The sequence below is a fragment of the Dermacentor andersoni genome, chromosome 3 (assembly GCF_023375885.2).
Source record: "Dermacentor andersoni chromosome 3, qqDerAnde1_hic_scaffold, whole genome shotgun sequence".
Classification (NCBI taxonomy): domain Eukaryota; kingdom Metazoa; phylum Arthropoda; class Arachnida; order Ixodida; family Ixodidae; genus Dermacentor; species Dermacentor andersoni.
In genome coordinates, this window is record NC_092816.1 from 154,870,732 (window position 1) to 154,876,923 (window position 6,192).

The following is a 6,192-nucleotide window of genomic DNA, read 5'->3' on the forward strand; positions in this document are numbered from 1 at the left end:
AATCCCAATTGAATTCAAAGAATGGTACCGTACTATTCAGGAAAAAAAAAGCTCTGCAAACTGAGCCAAAAAAGAAGTTCCGTTACATTTAATAAAGTTTTCTTCTTTTTACGTTGTAGGGAAAGGCTGAATTGAATTGACTTTATTTTCAATTCTCCGTTGGAACGAGCTGAGGGGAAAAATTGCGTCAATGGCGTGACGACTCCGTCAGCCCCTACACTGCGTTGCCACACGATGAAAAAAAAAAAAAAAAAAACTTGTTTTCTGGGTATGCACAGAAAGAAAGGAACATGAAACTGAATAACAGCACGAACGGTGTAAGACATTGCAATATTAGAGATTTAATTAGTCAAAGGTACTGCAGTGCCCATTAGCAATCAGCAACAGATGCAAGAATGTCATGCAGTACTAAGTTGTTAACAGAACAAAGATAGATGGCTATATGACCGGCCACTGCAGCCCAGTGACTATGGCGTTGCGCTGCTGAGCTCGAGGTCGCGGGTTCGATTCCGGTTGTGGCGGCCGCATTCCGGTTGGGGTGGTGCGCAAGAACGCTCGTGTCCCCAGCACTGCGTTTGCATTAAAGGAGCCTCGGTGGTCAAAATTAATTCGGAGCTACCCACCACGGCGTGCGTAATAATGAGACCACGGTATTGGCAAGTAGGAACCCAGATTTTAGTTCCCGGGTAAACAGTTACATGAACGATCTCAGAAAGTGCCAGAGCTGCCAACTTCCGAAACCAGTTTACCTCTAACTAGATAGGAATTTAAAAAGGTTCCCTAGATAATTGCAAGATGCGGTTGTTCAGTTTACGAATATATTTCCTGTAAAAATAAATTCTTCTGATATGGAAGTAGAGTGAAAATTTTGTGTAACTTTTTAGAGCGCAGTTCTTAGGCGCCCAGCCTTGGGTTGAGCGTTGGCGTCGGCAACAGAGCGAACGCGCTCGTGCGTTCGTCGTGGTCTTCTTCCACAGCTGGCTCCGATGCCGCTCATCATGCCAGCGCTGCCCTTTCCTCTGCGAAGGCGCTGACGGCACAGGCCCACTGCCAGTCGGTGCGGCGTCGCAGCAGTGCTTTCTTCTTAGTGCCAAATTTCCCTAAATGCTTACAGTATTCCCAATTTACCGAAACTCTGCCTAAACTCTCTTGACCTAGGAAAATTTTCCTACAGTTGGCAACATTGCTGCACAAGGACATATGTAGTGACGATTGCATTGCACATACTGATGGCACATGCAGTGTAAGAAACCATTATGGTGCAAAGCCGTGAGCAAATTTTGTTTCATATAATGAAATACTGCACCTTCCTTGTTAATCACGACACGGTAGAACTAAAATAAATGTCCAACTTTGTTGCACCTGCAGACTGGCCACTCCAGGCACTGACAGGGTCAGTCGTTGCAGCTTCGGTGATAGCGTCGCTCATGCACCCGCTCAGCTGAGTGGAGAGTGAGGGTGCGTCCTCTTGGCTTCCTCGCTTTTGCAGCCAAATGCACTGCACGCTTTTCGAGTCACTGGAGGCCCAAACCATGCGTGAGCCACGCGTGCGGTTCGATGCAGTGACAGCTCAACGGCGCCGACACCAAAGGCGACAGCACTCATGCTAATGCCAGTATTTGAGTGATAAGTGTCGCATACGGCATCTATAGGAACCACTCGTGGCATAATAGCCCGTGGGTTCTGCATTCTTCGTTATAAATGCCAGAGATGTTTGGCCACCCGCGTAGGATGATACTCGAGATGCATTAAATCAAACCTCCATGCACGAAATGACCCATTCATACATATGTAAACACTGCCCTGCATGCGAAAGGAAAAAAATAAAAATAAAGACCTTTCGGTAGAAGGACTGGCAATGCGAGCGTTGCTCCGAGCTCGAAGTTACGTGATGCCGCTCAGAGCGTTCTGCGCAATTACACTCCTAGCTCTAACTTTTTCAATAAGATTCATTTAAAGGCTTTACAGGCAGAGCTTGCTTCCTTCGGTTGGTTTAAACCCAATTTCGCATTTTGCCATGCCTAACAAATAATTTTCGTCGAAAGAACAGCTAACTTTGTTACAGTGTGAGGGTCAGTGCGAATGCCCCACTCTGAGGAGCACACATGTCGCTGTTGCTCAGGTCTCTCCTCATGACCCCACACGAATTAACCTTTCGCCTTTTACTAAAGGTTACCGTGGGGAGGGACACTCCAATGAGCCTATAGGCCAATTTTTGTGAGGCCCCGCTTGTTTGGGTGGGGCCTAATAAATAAACGCAAAAGATAGATCGTCTTGATACTTATGTGCGGTGTCATGTATTCTTTACGCGGTACGAATGACCCGGCTAAGCATTGTTGGCAGCATTTGTTATGGCGTTATGTGTCGGCTTGAAACTGGACACGTCTGGGTTCGCTATCAGTACAGTTGATTGGCCAAAGTGACGTAGTCATTTGTCTTATTGGCGTCATGGCATCGTCGTTATGCGCCTATATCGTTCAATCAGTATTGCTCCTTCTTCATTTCATCGTCATACAGTCGTCGTCGTAGTTGCATGTTAATGGGCGGCCTTCGCAAGCGGGTGTCATAGCAAGAAGAAGAAGAAGAAGAAACTATTAAAGACTAGTCCGGTAGTTTTTGTTGTGGTGGCCTCAGGTGGCGGCTCGAAGTCCTTGGACTCGGGCGGCATCTTCGGCTTGCCTGACGGCCCAGAGCTGGTCTGCCAGCGTAGTGGTACGATATTGCAGCACGTGGCACATAGCCGACGCGACGAAAGTCTTAGGATCGCCACTACACGTGCTCAATAAACGTGGCTTCAGGAATATATGGTGTGTCGCTACATTGTTCGATTGCTATTCGCATTACCGTCGACAATCATTGTGAGATTCTGCCGCAATTTTCTTTCTCGGTATGTAGCTATGTCACCAAAGATATTGGCGCAACCCTACATAGTTAGGGAAAACCTGGACGTGAATACTACTAAAATCTGGAGTTAACGCACACAAATCGGGACACGTTCTGGAACAGTGCATGGCGCACCATTGCACCAAGCTTGTTTCAACTGGTATCAAAATGTTTATCATGCTCTGTCCACAAAAACACATGCTGCCTTATGCTCAACCATTGGAATGAGCTATTAAGAGGAAGCTTTAGCTATAGGATGCTCCTAGCTATATACATGTAAAAGAAGAATTAATTTTTCGCGGCAACCACTTCACCAAATTTGACGAGGTTTGTTGCATTTAAAAGAAAAACTTAACATATAGTGGTTGTTGGTTACCAATTTTTTATTTATGTCGTCAATTATTTATTAAAAAGTGGCAAAAATAGAAAATTTTCAGAAAATTACACTATCAAGTTTAAATCTCTGTCACTCGGCAATGAAAACTGATATCACAATTATGTGAATTGCACCTAATAGTACATCTAAAGTGGACAAAATTAATTTGTTACACATGAATCTAAAAAAAAATTAGTAGTACGGAAATACATCTTTTGCAAAAGCCTTGTGCACAACGTAACAAATTCACGTAAGGTACAAAATTACATACCAAGTTTGTCCGCTTTCAATGATTTAGTGGATGCTGTTTACAGAACCATGATATTTGTTCTTGATGCAGAGCTATTAATTTGTAAACTTCGTGCTGCTATATTTTTCGAACTTTCGAATTTTTCAAATTTTTTAAAACAAAATTCAGACTCTAAATCGAAATTATGCTTCCAAATGTCACTGCAATTTAACTTTCTCCTTCAAATGCAACAAATTTCATGAAAGTTGGTCCAAGTGATATCTCAGAAAACGTTTTTGCGTTTTACATGTATTTCATTAGGCAGCGTTGGAGTTGGGCCCGAGCAAAAGCTGCCTTTAAAGAATATCTCAAGCGGCCGCTCGCTCAAACTATTTTCTCTAAGTCATTGTCAAATTTGGCTGGAAAACCATAGATCCGCCCCTGTACAACTGCACACTTATCAATGGTTCTCGAAGCCAAGCCGGATAAATTTGCCCGAACATGTCAAGGACATATGAAGCTCGGAGGGAAGGAGCTGTGAAATCTGAACAGGACCCAAACAAATGCTGCTTTTGTTTCTTGCGTGAGCTCAGTAAGCGTACTTGTGGTACTTGATAGCCAGACCGACCGATAGGTTTTGAATGAGAGAGAGAGAGAGAGAGAGATGCAAATGAGAGAAAGGCAGGGAGATTAATCAGAGTTAAAGCCTCCGGTTTGCTACCCTGCACTAGGGGAAAGGAAAGGGGAAGTAAAGACGGAAAGAAGAGCGGGGACAAACGGAAAAAGAAAAAAAAGGATGGGATCATTATAGTCTTTCATAAGAGTGGCTTGTTGGGCTAGTTGGCACATGGTTATTCTAGAAGAATGCCAGCAAACTTGAAAGTTGAAAAAATCGAGAAGCAGACATAGAAAAATCGACAGGAGGGTGGCTGGACTAACAACTGAACTTCATTCATGAAAACGCCGTCCCCCGAGTCCATACTACACATGCGCAAATCACAACATAAGAAAACACGGTCACCACCTTATCTATACACGTCTACACTGATCAAGAAATAAAAGTTCTTTCTTGGTAAGGAACACAGATAGCGCGCTTACACACTTCTCGGGGCCACGTTTACAGATGCGATAGGCTTCAATCAACTCTTTTTCCGGCTGAGTCTTAGCCTTCCCCTAGATTGAAACGTCACAGAAGATGGGATTACAACCGCAGTCCTTACAGTGTTGTGGAAGATTACCCCATGTGCCTGTGGGTATTAGATTCGCATGCTCACGCATCCGATCATTCACACAGCGACCGGTTTGTCCTATGTAATCTCTACCACATTTCAAAAGAATACTGTACACCACACATGTGTCGCACGTGTGGTACTTCGCGACATGCTTCGTATTGCACGTACTCTTTCGCGTACAGGGCTGCGAGACTCTCATGCGAAGTTTTGCAAGCTTACAAGGCACAGAACAAACCAATCTGACGTCGTTTCTTGCCAGTAGCTTTTTCAATCTGTGGGAAAGGCCATGTACTACATACGGCATAACCATCAAGTTCTTTTTTATTTTGTCTCGTACTTCGCGATTCCCTCTGTTTTTCATTTCCAAACCAAACGCTTGTACACAGCCAAGCTTGTAAACGCTCAGCCACTGCAGTCATCAAAGTCTTTGGATAGCCTGCCGCTAACAGTCTCCTCTCTTGCTGGGCGGCACTGTCTTGCATTAGATGCGTACAACTCTTTTCCATCGCATTCGACAAGCACAAAAAAGCTATGCCACGCTTGACCAGTTTCGAGTGAGCGGATTGGTACGGTAGCAACCTCTTTTTAGTTCTTGGATTATAAGCCCAGCAAATGTGAAAATGCTACTCGAATTATTTATTAGCAACAGTTAAATAAGACGAAACACACCACTGAATGTAAAAGCTTACTTATTTTGCGGCTTTTCCCTTCCGCGTCTAAGCAAACGCGAAACCGTCGCACGTGCAAGCTGCGCCGATTCAGCGTCTGTTCCGAGTAACCAAAAGCACTGTCAAACGCTGGTGGACTACTTTTCGCGGTAACGCTTGTGTGGAAGCTCCGCCCCCCCAGCTTTCCCTTCACTGCCACAGAAAGTTGTCCGCGAGTTTGGTTGGAGTTATAAGTGGGCCTTGTGGTCGTGTTTGATGTCTCCCTATTTGTCCGCCGTGTTGTTGTCCGCCGCGGGTATGCCCAGCATTGCACTAACTTCGGTATCGGCCCACGTATGAGGAGTGCTTAACGCCACCTCCGCCTCGGGTCGGCCCGGCATTGAACTATCCTTGGGAACGGCCCACATATGGGGACTGCTTCACGCCTGCTTCACCTTCGCCGCGGGACGGGCCGGTATTGCACTATCTTCGGGATCGGCCCCGTATGGGGACTGCTTCACGCCTGCTTCACCTTCGCCGCGGGACGGGCCGGCATTGCACTATCTTCGGGATCGGCTCACGTATGGAGACTGCTTCACGTCTGCTTCACCTTCGCCGCGGGACGGGCCGGTATTGCACCATCTTCGGGATGGCCCACGTATGGAGACTGTTTCACGCCTGCTTCACCTTCGCCGCGGGACGGGCCGGTATTGCACTATCTTCGGGACGGCCCACGTATGGAGTCTGCTTCACGCCTGCTTCACCTTCGCCGCGGGACGGGCCGGTATTGCACTATCTTCGGGATCGGTCCCGTATGGGGACTGC

The 6,192-nt window shown here is 46.2% G+C and overlaps 1 non-coding gene across 1 annotated transcript; it reads left to right on the forward strand.

The window, feature by feature from the left end:
- The first annotated feature begins 2,114 nt into the window (after window positions 1–2,114).
- LOC126524809 (U5 spliceosomal RNA) lies at window positions 2,115–2,244 on the forward strand. The gene has a single exon (XR_007598077.1). It is a non-coding gene; the product is annotated as a U5 spliceosomal RNA (small nuclear RNA).
- The last annotated feature ends 3,948 nt before the right edge of the window (window positions 2,245–6,192 follow it).